Source organism: Anas platyrhynchos, chromosome W (genome assembly GCF_047663525.1).
Source record: "Anas platyrhynchos isolate ZD024472 breed Pekin duck chromosome W, IASCAAS_PekinDuck_T2T, whole genome shotgun sequence".
NCBI lineage: Eukaryota > Metazoa > Chordata > Aves > Anseriformes > Anatidae > Anas > Anas platyrhynchos.
Window position 1 is genome coordinate 3,569,903 of NC_092620.1, and position 14,810 is coordinate 3,584,712.

General features: G+C 42.6%; 1 long non-coding RNA gene across 1 annotated transcript; it reads left to right on the top strand.

Moving 5' to 3' along the window:
- Nucleotides 1–1,179: 1,179 nt before the first annotated feature.
- LOC140000588 (uncharacterized) lies at nucleotides 1,180–12,815 on the top strand. The gene is made up of 3 exons (XR_011805636.1): nucleotides 1,180–1,938; nucleotides 7,690–7,821; nucleotides 8,546–12,815. It is a non-coding gene; the product is annotated as an uncharacterized lncRNA (long non-coding RNA).
- Nucleotides 12,816–14,810: the final 1,995 nt, after the last annotated feature.

The following is a 14,810-nucleotide window of genomic DNA, read 5'->3' on the forward strand; positions in this document are numbered from 1 at the left end:
GGTCTGTGCACAGAGTTACCGGATCGATTCTTAAAAACCCGGAGTGCCTACCTTCTTCCTTTCCCCACTACTTCACGGATCCTGCCTCTTTAACCAGTCTCGGGCCCTCTGTCAGCTTTCCGCAGAACCGCCACTGTCGATGCACAGGACCGCTGAAATCAGCGGGGCATGCCTTCCTGCTGCTGCAGCGGTGGGGCTCCCCAGTAGGTGACTGGATCCCGGACGAGCCCCCAAATTGTGAGAAACACTCCGTAGCCAATAACTTAGGCTCAGGCGAGGATCTCAGTGAAGTAGTAATTTATTCGCGATTGCAATGGCGGGCGCCCCACAAGCAGGAGAGAGCGCCTCTACTAGTTCCAAAACACAGTTTATATACCTTTTGATGGCAGGACCCTCCCCTGTTTCCCCACTGAGTGGGTAATCCAGGTTCACAATCTATCTGATGCTTCACAAACAATGCATAGTCTTCAGTTGCCGGCCTGTTAAATTTCAAATTTCTTTTGAATTTCTTTTCTGCTTGAAGTGGTAATGTTTCTTCACTTATCTGACTTGACTTGACACCGTGATTTTCACCTAATTGTCCTAAGGAGACTGGTTGTCTGCATTTTACAAGGTCGCCTGCTAAACTTTCTTATCACTGTAAGCATATCTCAGTACCACATTCCCTCCTTCTAAACAATGTAACTCTGCAAAAACAGCATTTCTATTCCCACATCATTGCAATCCGATGCAAGCAATGCCCATTTATGTCTGGTGATCTCACGCAACTGTAACAAGCTAGGAGCAAATACAATGAGTTTATCTAAGTAACATGGACATCTGATAGCATTTGCAGGGATACCTTGCCAGGCCCATCCCCACAAATCAGAAGCACATCAGGAGGTAAGGCCAAAGCTGTACAATTGTTCCAAACACTGTAGTTGTTACCCCTCGTCTCTGTGCTATAAACCCCTAAACCCTGCTTAGCAGCGTCATTGTAATCACAGGTGTTATTTGTGTTTTTGTACCGGTATGGCCCTTTCCAGGTTCCTGTAGCAGGATTCATCTGATAGCCACGGCTACGTTCACATTTGTAGCCACCTTTCAGGTTGATACAGATTTGACTACAGATACCAGGGTTTTGACATTCATCAAAATCTCCACAGTTTCTCTTGTCTACAAACTCAAACCCAGCTGGACAGTGATATAGTATAAACTCACTTTAGGATAGAATAAAACTTGTGGTTAAAAGTTAGCAAGGACAAAGTAAACGACATCTTGTTATCTGTAGACCTTTTGTTATGTTTAAGCATCTTGTTATTTGAAAACATCCCAGTATCTGTTAACCCTTAGTCAGGCTGAGACTTGAGATAACTTGAGTCAATTGTCTTGTCTTGTTAACTGAGACTTCCTGTTATCTGCCGACCCTCAGTTAAACTGAAAGCCAACTCAGCATTTTTACAGCTTGGAAAACAACTGATTAAGCAAAGGTGAAAAGTGCATTACGAGGAAGACCTACGGCCTTCCTCCCAAAGACCACTGCCCACATCCTGGAGACCCCGGCCCACAATTCTTGGAAGGCTTTGCGCAAGCGCAAGGACTGATAAGCTAATTAGCATACGAAGCGAGGGTAGGCGGGGTTAGGTAATGAATATGTATGCGTGCTAATTGAATATTCATTGTTTCGCTGTATAAATATGAGATATTTTGTCACTTCGAACATGCACGATAGGCGGAAGGATCCCCCGTGCATCCAGCGCTGCAATAAAGAATATACCACTTAAAGAAATTTTGGCTTTGATCTTTAAATCAATTTGGCGACCCAGATGGGACAACCTCTCTGCCGGTCCGCAGGACCCGCTGGGGACAGGACTCCCTAGGGTACCCCCGGGATTTCCCGGAGGGACTCCTCGACTCACCGGATCACTGCGGAGGCAGACAAGGACCCCATCATTGTAAGTGAGTATATTCTTTATTCTGGTTTGGTTTTCTGGTAGACCGGTCATCTGGGACTGTCCAGTAAGTCGGAAGGTGATCTTCTGCAGGACAGTATTTGGTATATACTTTGTGGTTAGTACCACAAGTATATTTGGGGACCTTGAGGTCCATCTGTGTCTGGAACTGTCTGTAAGTCGGAAGGTGATCTTCTGCGAGGCAGTGTTTGGTATATACTTTGTGGTTAGCACCATAAGTATATTTGGGGACCTTAAGGAAAGAGCTCGCTTTAAGGTCCATTTGGAATTGTGTTGCCTACTTTGGTTTTCTGACTCATGGAGTGTGATATTTAACTCTGGTTATTGTTACTGCGATTTTGGCTATTTTCTTGGTGATAATAGTAGTTTCATGGCGTTGTTATAAGAAAGATATCGTTACAGTGTTACATATTTTGGTTTTCTGACCTATCGCATGTGGAATTTGACTCTGATTATTGTTATTGTGATTTTGGCAATATCTCCTGGTAATAATAGTAGTTTTGTGACATCGCTATTGAAAGATACCTGTGTGCCCACAGTTTTGTAAGTGATACATGTATTCTGAAAGTGTGAACTGGAAAATGGGGGGACGAGTAAGCAGTGAAATTCCTAAGAAAAGTACGTTGGGCTGTATTTTGAGTTATTGGAAGGATATAGGGGTGGCTCCGGGTGGAAGTGAAAATAAGAAAACTCTGACAAAATATTGTAATCAATGGTGGCTGCTTTATAAGCTGGAATGTTGAAAAAAGTGGCCTTTTAATGGAGCTTTAAACTATAATACTTTGCTACAGTCAATGTTGTTTTTGAGAAGGAAAATAGGATGGAATGTTGTATACTGATGTTGTTTCAGCATCTTGGAGGGAAAAGGTACGGAATTAAGTTGGTCCCTGACTGCGCTTTTGATGCTGGCATTAGAAAAGTACAGGCTGGAAAAAGATAAAGGAAGTGTTAAAAGGGTTATTGCAAGTGTTAAAGGTGTTTGAAGTTGAATGAGCAGGGAAAGAGGATGTAGGAATGTTAACAGTTCTGCCTCGGCCTGGGGCTGAGACCTTAAAATCTTGGGTGTTAGCCCTCTGGGGCAAAGGGATCATGATGGGTCCCAGAGAGTTGTCACAGAAACAGAAAAGCAGTTAACTCTGAAAACAACCTGAGTTCATGTGTGAGCTCAGATTGCCGATGGGATCGCTCAGGGAACTGTGGACAATTGCATTTTCCTGACCGATCCCCACTAAGACCCTAATCATCCTGAAAATTATGAACGGTTAAATAAATACTAGAATCTGGACGAATTGGGAATTGAGAATATGCTTCCAACAAGGTCTAAAAGAAACCCCTGTGGAATTTTTGGACCAACTCTGAAATGTAATGGGGAAGAAAGAAAAAAAAAAAAAAAAAAAACCAAAAAAAACAACAAAAAAAAAAAACAACAAAAAAAACGGTTTGGACCTGGCTTCAGAGGACAAATTGACTAGCCTTTTTCTAGGGTAATCATCGGCCCCTGATTTCAACAGGTCTAATGGGGACCCGGGCGAGGAACTCATATTTTCCCATTTTTCCTAACCCTCGCCAGTATGTGCTACAGAAATTTCCCTTCTGCAGTGTACCACACACCAATGTACTGAAAAATGGGGGTGTACCGCCAAGCACTTCCCCGTGCCAGCGTTACCGCACACCTGAGTTTACCAGATTCCCTGGTGTACTTCCAAGCACTTCCCCGTGCAAGGATTACCGTACACCAGATTCCCCTGGTGTAGTGCCAGCACTTCCCCGTGCAAGGGCTTACCATACACCAGATACCCGACCCCCAAGGCAATACTTAATATTTCTTACCTTGGTCTGTGCACAGAGTTACCGGATCGATTCTTAAAAACCCGGAGTGCCTACCTTCTTCCTTTCCCCACTACTTCACGGATCCTGCCTCTTTAACCAGTCTCGGGCCCTCTGTCAGCTTTCCGCAGAACCGCCACTGTCGATGCACAGGACCGCTGAAATCAGCGGGGCATGCCTTCCTGCTGCTGCGGCGGTGGGGCTCCCCAGTAGGTGAATGGATCCCGGACGAGCCCCCAAATTGTGAGAAACACTCCGTAGCCAATAACTTAGGCTCAGGCGAGGATCTCAGTGAAGTAGTAATTTATTCGCGATTGCAATGGCGGGCGCCCCACAAGCAGGAGAGAGCGCCTCTACTAGTTCCAAAACACAGTTTATATACCTTTTGATGGCAGGACCCTCCCCTGTTTCCCCACTGAGTGGGTAATCCAGGTTCACAATCTATCTGATGCTTCACAAACAATGCATAGTCTTCAGTTGCCGGCCTGTTAAATTTCAAATTTCTTTTGACATTTTTACTGCTTGAAGTGGTAATGTTTCTTCACTTATCTGACTTGACTTGACACCGTGATTTTCACCTAATTGTCCTAAGGAGTCTGGTTGTCTGCATTTTACAAGGTCGCCTGCTAAACTTTCTTATCACTGTAAGCATATCTCAGTACCACATTCCCTCCTTCTAAACAATGTAACTCTGCAAAAACAACATTTCTATTCCCACAAAATGGGGACAGAAGCAGCAATACAGATGGACAATTTTACCTCAGGGGTTTACAGGGCCACCAATCTATTTGGGCAAGTTCTAGAACAAATTTTGGAGTAATTCCAACCTCCCAATGAGGTGTTACTGTTACAATATGTGGATGATCTTTTATTGTCAGGACAGGAGAAAACAGTTGTGAAGGAAGCTACTAACAAGCTATTTGACTTACTGGGAAAATAGCGCTTGAAAGCATTGGAAAATAAATTAAAATTCTTAGAAAGAGAAGTCAAGTATTTATTGCATCTAGTGTGTAAGGGAGAATGAAGAATTAATCTAGAGAGGATTCATGGAACTGTTGAGCTACCCCTACCCAAAACTAAAAAGAAGTAAAAAGTTTTAAGAGAGAAGTTTTTAAGGAATGAGGAGTCACGAAGTCCAAAGGAAAACAGATACTCCCTGATGGGAGAGAAATGCTGAATAAAGTGCTAATGAGACAAATATTAACTGTTTTGCATCAAGAGGGTCATTGGGGAATTCAAGCAATGTGTGACGCTGTGCTATGGCAATATGTATGTGTAGGAATATATATATATACTTTGGCTTAAAAAGTATGTAGGAGTTGTGTAGTATGTCAAAAGGTAAATAGGAAAATTATCCGCAGTCAGCCCAAAGGGGGGGGCGAGAACCAGGAATTCAACGCTTCCAAAATGTACAGGTAGATTTTATGGAACTCCTTAGAGTAGGTAGATTTAAATACTTGTTAGTCTCAGTAGATCATTTGTCAGGGTGGTTGGAACCTTCCCTTCAGTATCTGCTACTGCGAACATAGTGACTAAAGTAATTCTAGAACAAATAACTCCCAGGTATGGAATTGTTGAAAATATTGACTGATCAAGGAAATCACTTTATATCAGAAATATTGCAAGGGCTAATGTGGACAATAGGAATTAAGTGGAAATTTCATACTCCTTGGCATCCTTTCTCTTCTGGAAGGGTGGAGAGGATCAGACAGTAAGGAAGCAATTGACTAAGTTCTGGAAACTTGGCTTCCCCAAACTTAGTTCATTGTAATTGTTCAGAAAAATCATCATACCCAGAGAAGTCTGCTAGTCATTAGCATGAGTCAGTAATGAGTTTGGGTTTTAATTATTTTATATTGTGTATATGGAAACTTAGTGCATTGCTGGGAACTCAGTAGAAACATGTAGGTTTGGTTCACGTGTTAGGTCTGGAGCAGGGACAGGATACTTCTGCTGTGGCCCCCCGGTGCCTAGTCACCAGAGGGTGATGCTCCACAGCAACAAACAACATGGATCACTGCAAGTGGGATGACGTTCTTCTGAAATGGTCACAGGAACTGCCACTGGCTTTTGCATAAAGCCTGACCTTCAGCAGGCTTTCCTGTGTTGGTTCAGAGGCTGGATGCTACTCCAGCCACTTTCTTCTCCCAGCAAATGTTCCCCGTGGTGCTGCAAAGCCCTTGCATGCAGGCTGGGAGCTGCACCAGCCTGGCACCAGGAGCCAGATCCTGCCCCTGGCGGGACAGGAATAAGGGTCAGGCCCTGTTTTGCTCTGGTGTCCATTTCCTGGCCTTCAGCTCTGCTGCTGCTGCATAATGGTGAAATCAGAAACAGACAAACAGAAACAGCTCTCCTTGGGGTTTCAAAGCAGGACCTCAGAAAGTCTTCTGGAATTTCACTGAGAAGCCTGACCAGCAACTTATCATATCTTCACGTTGTTGTTATTAAGAGTGATAATGGTTTTATAACAGTGTTCTTTGCTAGGAGGATTATAGCTGGGTTTGGACAATTACTGTGTGATTTTAATTAACTTTCCTCATGATATACTTTCTGCCTGGATTTTGCAGTTAGCCTCACAGTGCTTTACAGTATTTTGTGTAGGAAATTTTGATATCAGCACTTTAAAATTTGTGAAGAAAACAGCAAAAAGCTTTTAGGTAACAATATTTCTGAGAAGACCTCTTAAATTCTGCCAACTGGGTGTCGTGGTTCCGCTCGAGTGGGCACCACGAGCTCCACCACAGCCACTCTCTCACTCCCCCTCCTCAAAGAGGAATGGGGAGAAAATATGTGAAAAGGGCTCAAGGACTGAGATAAGGACAAGAAAATCATGCAATAATTATTGTAACGGGCAAAACAGACTCAGCATAAGAAGACAGATAGTAAGATTTATTGCTCATTACTAACAAGCTAGAGAAGTGAGAAACAAAGGAAAGAAACCAAAAGCACCTTCCCCCCCCATCCACCCTCTTCCACCTCCTCCCCCCCGAGCAGCGCAGGGGAACGGGGGAATGGGGGTTATGGTCAGTCTACAGCACTTCTTCTCTGCCGCTCCTTCTTGGTCACTCTCGTCCCCTGTGCTGTGGGGTCCCACCCACGGGATACAGTCCTTGATGAACTGATCCGGCGTGGGCTTCCCACAGGCAGCAGCTCTTCCAGAACTGCTCCAGATATGGGTCCGTACCACGGGGTCCATCCCTCAGGAGAAAACTGCTCCAACCTGGCTCCCCTACGGGCAGCAGCTCCTGCCAGGTCACCTGCTCCTGCGTGGTCTCCTCTCCACGGGCTACAGGTCCGGCCCGGAATCTGCTCCGGCAGGGGTCTTCCACAGGCGGCAGCCTCCATCGGTGCAGGGCCACCTGCTCCACCGTGGTCTCCTCCACGGGCTGCAGCGTGGAACCCTGCTCCACCGTGGTACTCCATGGGCTGCAGGGGGACATCCTGCTTCACCATGGTCCTCACCACAGGCCGCAGGGGACTTCTGCTCTGGTGCCTGGAGCACCTCTCCCCCTCCTTCTACACTGACCTTGATGCCGTTTCTCACTCCCTTCACTCTCCCAGCTGCTGTGTGGCGCAGCGTTTTTTTCCCTGTCTTAAATATGCTCTCACAGAGGCGCAAAACAACATCGCTTATTGGCTCAGATCTGGAAAACAATGGGGCCCTTCCCAAACATGGGGCAGCTTCTAGATCTTTCTCACAGAAACCACCCCTATGGCCCCCTGCTACCAAAACCTTGCCACATAAACCCACTACACTGGGAAAGTGCCCCTTGCTTAAAATCCAATTTTAAGAAATAGTCCAGCTACCATGAAGTGGTGATGAGCAATTGCAGTTTTACTATAAATCTCTGCTTATGTCATCTAGCTGCTGTCACTGGTATTTCTCCTAATCATGTTTTTCTCTCTCCAGAGTATGTCTGTGCTGAAGCTCCTTGTGAACAGCAGTGCACAGATAATTTTGGACAGGTCTTATGCACTTGCTATCCTGGGTACTGCTATGATCAGGAGAGGCACAGGAACAGAGAGAAGCCATATTGCCTGGGTGGGTAGAAGTACTTATCTCTGGTTAATGATGCATCCTTCTTCTTCAGGTCTTTTAGGAGTCAATTTAGATTGGAAGCCTTTCTCTTTATCTTTACTATTACATATTAAATATGATTTTTAACTATGCTGAGGATTGGTCCCCAGAACTAAGACATCTAAATCCCCTTGAAATTATTGGCAGGTAGTACCTAAAACAAGCCATATTCACCTAAACACTTTGAAGCATCAGCATAATTTTCCCTTTATTAATTCCTCCTGCAGATTTTGAGCAGCATTTAGAGTTTTGGCCTGAGAAGAGGGACATGATTTTAACCATAACCCTCAAGGCACTACAACCGTGATTAATTAAGAAAATTAATCTTTGGGGTTTGATTTGGAAGACAAGTGTCTAATTCCATTTACCTGTGCTACTCATGTGGATAGTATCCCCTGATTCAGTAGCCATGCCCTGCACAGTTTGCTGTGCCAGGGAGCCAAGGTTTGCAGTATCAGACTTTGCTTGTGAGCTATTTCATGCAAAGAAACAGTCATGTGGTGCTCACCGATAAAATGCCAGGTGTGTTAATAACAGCACAGAGCTCCAGCCTGAAGCAGAAGCACTCCTGCAATTACTCATTTATTTAAACCCTAAATCTCCCGATAGCTTTAAAGGAAGTCTTTTATTATACTTGAGGTCTGAAACCTCCAAATTCAGGACATTTTCAACTCTTGCTCCTCTCCAGATATCGAGAAGTATGCCACAAGCAATGGGACAATGTGTTCTCAGATCTGCATCAACACCATGGGCAGCTACAGGTGTGAGTGCCACAAAGGCTATACCCGTGGGGAAGATGGCAAGAGGTTCACCAAGGGAGATAAAGGTATACGTCAATGGGAATTAAAAATCTTGGGCCAAAGGGTCTTCTTCACAAGAGTTTCCATCTGAATGTCAGGAAGCACTTCTGTACTGTGTGGGTGGCAGAGCACAGGTTTCCCAGAAAGGCTGTGGAGTCTCCCTCCTTGGAGATCTTCAAAAACCATCTGGACATGGACCTGGGCACCCTGCTCTGGGTGTCCCTGCTTGAGCACCCAGAGGTCCCTTCCAACCTCAGCCATTCTGCGTGTCTGCGATTCTAAAAAGTTGATCTGTCATAAAGAGGACACAGCTCTGCAGTTGCAACTGGGTTGTCCAAAGCTGGGCTGTAGCTGTTGCCCCTGAGGAGCCCTGGCTGTTCACTGGGCATCCAAGTGTCTGTGGAACAGCCCTGCTGTGTTGGGTCTGTCTGAGCTGGAGTCACCTTTCCCTGCAGCAGCCCACACAGTGCTGTGCTCTGCACTCATAGCTGTGCCAGCACTATGCAGCAATAGACACAACACTGGAGTGATATCAGTGCTGTTCCAGGTACGAGTGGTATATTCTTTATTGCAGCGCTGGATGCACAGGGGATCTTTCCACCTATCGTGCATGTTTGAAGTGACAAACTATCTCATATTTATGCAGTGAAAGAATGAATATTCTATTAGCGCCTATACATATTCATTACATTACCCTGCCTACTCTCGCTTCGTATGCTAATTAGCTTATCAGTCCTTGCGCTTGCGCAAAGCCTTCCAAGAATTGTGGGCCGGGGTCTTCAGGATGTGGGCAGTGGTCTTTGGGAGGAAGGCCGTAGGTCTTCCTCGTAATGCACTTTTCACCTTTGCTTAATCAGTTGTTTTCCAAGCTGTAAAAATGCTGAGTTGACTTTCGGTTTAACTGAGGGTCGGCAGATAACAGGAAGTCTCAGTTAACAAGACATAACAGACAGTTGACTCAAGTTATCTCAAGTCTCAGCCTGACTAACGGTTAACAGATACCGGGATGTTTTCAAATAACAAGATGCTTCAACATAACAGAAGGTCAACAGATAACAAGACGTCGTTTACTTTGTCCTTGCTAACTTTTAACCACAAGTTTTATTCTATCCTAAAGTGAGTTTATACAATATCAAACCACAAGTTTTATTCTATCCTAAAGTGAGTTTATACAATATCATTCCCCCCTTTTCTGGAAAATCTAGTAAATTCTTTTACTTAATACGAAAATTTTCTTCCCAGTCTTTATGATATGTACCCCTCAATACCTTGCCATGCACATTTGTCAAGGAGGCTAACATGGACATTCGTTGTAACAATTTCCAATTCCAAACAAGTAATACAAAAGACAATATTAAACTTACACCAACTAATATCAATAAAACAATAATTGGGTGACTCAATGTGTTCAAAATCCCAGTTACAGTTGGCGACCATCCAAAAAGTGTATCCCACCAGTTGTGACTTGTGTCTCGTTTTACTCTTTGCAAAACTCTGCTTATTTCCTTTGTATCATGATGGACAGTAATTAGAGTCTTCTCTCCATTTTCCTGAATGCCTTTTAAAATTCTATTCAGGTCTTGGTGTTTAACTAGTTGCTTCACTAGTGTGAGGTTCATCCCAATAGGTGTAGGTAGTAACTTATGATACATTGTGTTGTTAGACTTGATCAGCTGGTGGGATACCACTGGTGCCAAATATAGAAGATCACACCCAACAATTCTAACAAAGTTACAAATACAGAAATTAGAATGATGTTTGCTATGGAGAGTTATGTTCTCCTTATCTACTTCTACAAAATCACAAGCAGTTCTTAAACACACACACCCTTGACCAACATATGCAAGCACATTCTTTTGGCTAGTCTTTGGATGAATTTCAAAGTGACAGATACCTTGCTCCGTGTCAAAACATACATCCTGAGCCTCAATTGTATTGCTTTCACAAATAAATCCTCGTTGTTCCCCGGTAACACATGATTCTAGATTTACAGACTGCCATTTCCCATTCTCCATCCGTATAGTAAGCACGAAGGCAGTAGCCATGTTAATAATGGGCATAAGTACAATTTACCAGGGTCCACGAGGACTGGAACTTCTCAAAATCATTGGCATTGTCCCAGACTGCCTTTTGGACTTCAGCCAGAAAAATGCCTTCACTTCCTTCCCTAATGATCAAGGCAGCCGTTGCCTGCAACCATAACTGTGCTTGCATACAACTAAGAGCTCAGGATACATTATCTTGTGTCCACTCTTCTCCTAATTTTCACCATTCTGATGGTTTTTATAAATAGTTACCATTTGTTCGCCAGATGACCATAACTGATAACTTTCCATTAAAGTTCTTATCCTCTGTTGTTACGGCTTTAGTTCAAGGCCACCCACCATTCTCTATTATCACAGAGGCACCTTCTTGAATCACAATTACAACTACAAGCCATAAAAACAAAACAATTCTATGAACAAATTTTCTACCAACTATATTACCAAATACTCCCGACCATAATGTCCTCATCTTGATCGACTAAGCTTTAGTTTCAGTTCATTGTCACCTAGTGTTACTTTTCAGGGAGCTCCTGGAGCCTTCTTCACTCGGGAATAGTGGATTCAAGCGGCTTGTTCTCTAATCTTGATAGCAGTGTGAGTTGTCAGCAACACTTGATACAGTCCATTCCATTTTTCCTGTAGGGGTTGTCCTGAAAAAGTCTTTATACATATATTCCGCAGGCTTAAAGGGGTGGATTGGTTGATCCAACCCTCTAGCCCTGGTCCCTAACACAAATTTATGTACTTTATTTAATTGTTTTTGAAGTTCAGTTATATAAGTATATAAATATTCTGATCCCAGCTGCATTAGATCCTCTCCACTAAATATAAATTGATATGGCCTTCCATATAAAATTTCAAAGGGGCTCAAATTCTTCTTTACTCTAGGTTTAACTCTAATTCTAAGTAATGCTAAAGGGAGGGATTGAGGCCATGACAAATTAGCCTCTTGTCCGATTTTAGCTATTTGTTGTTTAATTAAATGGTTCATTTTTCTACCTGTCCACTTGCCTGCAGTCTATAAGGAGTATGCAGTTGCCAATCTATCTTTAGAATCTTACTTATCTGTTGTACCACTTGCACACAAAAATGTGAACCTCTCTCAGAAGACATTGCTACTGGAATCCCAAAGCATGGTATTATTTCATTTAACAAGACTTTAACCACTTCTCTTGCTTTGTTTGTTCGACAAGGAAAAGCTTCGGGCCATCCTGGAAACATGTCAGTCAGAACCAGTAAATAACAAAACCCCCCTTTTCTAGGGAGTTCTGAAAAAATCAATTTACCACTGTTGTCCCAGATAATTTCCTTTACCAATTATTCCAAATTTTATTCTATTCCTGGTATTGGGGTTATTACGTAAACAGATGCTACATTGTTAAGTTACTTGTTTTATTGTTGTGTATAAATTTCATCCCACTAATGTCTGACTCATGCTCTTATGCAATGTGTCAGCTCCCCGATGTGTTTTATTGTGTTCTGTAAAAACTATGGGCCATATCAAATTAGAGGGTATTATTACACTGTTATCTTTTAAATATACTCATCTATCTGGTTTCATTTTACTTTTCAAATCTTCAATTAATTTTAAGTCTTCTTTTGTATAATTTGGCTTTTTGGTTCATGTATATAGTTTGGATTTTACCGTCTGGTATTAAAGACAATGCCTTCACCTCAGTTATTTCAGCTGCCTGTTTAGCCTCCTGATCTGCCAATCGATTTCCAATTTCAAAATCAGCGTTTCCCTTTTGGAGTCCTTGACAATGCATGATAGCTACCTTTTCTGATTGTTTTACAGCCTCTAACAATTTTAAAATTTCTTCAGCATGTTTTTTTTTTTTGTTTTCCCTGAGCAGTCAGCAATCCACGTTCTTTCCAAATCGCTCCATGAGCATGTATCATGCCGAATGCATATTTAGAATCTGTCCAAATATTTATTTTCCTTCCTGCTGCCAGTTCCAGTGCTCACGTAAGTGCAATTACCTGTGCTTTCTGGGTGGACGTCCCAGGGAGTAATGGTTTGGACTCGATTACCTGTTGAGCAGTTGTAACAGCATATCCTGCCTTACGTTGTCCTTGTTTTACAAAGCTGCTTCCATCAGTATACCAAGATTCATCAGCATCTTCTAAAGGTTCCTCCTTAAGATCGGGTCAACTAGAATACACAGTCTCCATTGTTTCTATACAATCATGAGTTATAGGTTCATCCAGAGTTCCGCTAAGGAAAGAAGCTGGATTTACGACGTTAGTGACCACAATTTCCACATCATCTTGTTCTACTAATATTGCTTGATATTTTAAAATCTCTGTGGTGAAAGCCAATGGTTTCCTTTTTGTTCCAAAACTGTTGAGACCGTATGGGAGACTAACACTATCATTTTCTGTCCCATTGTAAACTTCCGAGCTTCTTGTATATTGATAACAACAGCTGCAACAGCTCGAAGGCATCCGGGCCATCCTTTACTTACTTCATCTAATTGTTTAGAGAAGTAAGCTACTGCTCGTTTATAGGGACCCAATCTTTGTGCTAGTACTCCCAAAGCTATCCCTTGTCTCTCATGAGAAAACAACCAGAAGGGTTTCGAAAGATCCGGTAATCCCAAAGCTGGAGCTTGCATCAATTCTCGTTTAAGTTGTTTGAAGGCGTTTCGTGCTTCTCCAGTCCAGACTAACTTTGACTGATTACTCTTTATCAATTCATATAGAGGCTTTACCATTAGTCCATAATTATAAATCCAAAGGCGACACCAACCTGTCATTCCTAGAAAGGTTCGTAGCTCCTTTACCGTTTGGGGTTCTGGAGTCCGGCAAATGACTTCCTTACGTTCAGTTCCTAGTTCTCGCTGACCTCCTGAAATTCCAAATCCCAAGTAGGTCACGTGTTGTTGAACCAGCTGGACTTTCTGTTGAGAGACTCGATATCCATTTAAACCCAGAAAATTAAGGAGACTTATAGTCCATTGAATACAACTCTCTTTTGTCTCGGTAGCTATTAAGAGATCATCCACGTATTGTAACAAAGCCCCTTCAGTGTCCGGAGGTATCCAAGTTTCAAGTTCCTTTGCTAATTGGTTTCCAAAAATAGTGGGGCTATTCTTGAATCCTTGTGGTAGCACTGTCCACGTTAACTGTGTCTTTCTGCCTGAGTCAGGGTTTTCCCATTCAAAGGCAAATAGGTTTTGGCTTTCAGTGGCTAAAGGTAGGCAGAAGAAGGCGTCTTTTAAATCCAGTACGGTAAATCAGACTTGACTATTCCTTAATTTAGTCAGCAAAGTATAAGGGTTTGCCACTACTGGATGTATATCCTCAGTGATCTTATTTATGGCCCTCAGATCCTGAACTAGCCTATATCTTTTTCCATCTGCCTTTTTAATTGGCAATATGGGTGTATTGTATTTTGATTCACATTCAATCAATAATCCATACTGTATAAATCTACCAATTATCTCTTTAATTCCTTTCCTATCTTCTATCCTCAAAGGATATTGCTTAACCTTAATGGGTTTCTCTCCTGGCTTTAATTTAATAATTATTGGGGTCACATTTTTAGCTCTTCCAGAGACTTCAGTGGCCCAAACTCCTGGATATACTTGATTTATGATCTCTAAGGGTATTTCACTTTTAGGGTCGGTTTGTATTAGTGCCAGGCTTAACACATTTATTAGTTGTTCTTCTCCTATCCTTAATTCCATTTTCCTTTTTTCGAAGATAATTTCTGCTTCTAATTGTTCTAACAGATCTCAACCTAATAGAGATTTTGGAGATCCAGGTAGATATAAAAACCTATGTATCCCCATTTATTTCCTGTTATAAATGAGGTCTGAATTTTGTAATATTTATAAAACCAATATTTCTAAAAGGTATATAAAAGGCAAGTAAACAGCGCTGGGGGTGCAGGGAGTCTACGCTCCACCAACATGCACACACAAACATCAAACGTTCTAAATACATGTATACAGGACATTGCTTTACATAATAACCTGAGTATGCCTATACATACATACAATCAGGATAGGTAACAAACAATCCTTTGAGTTCCATAACTTAACAGTCCCCATTCTGCCAGCCTGTTCCTCTTCGCTTCTTTTTCCTGCTTCTGTACTGATGT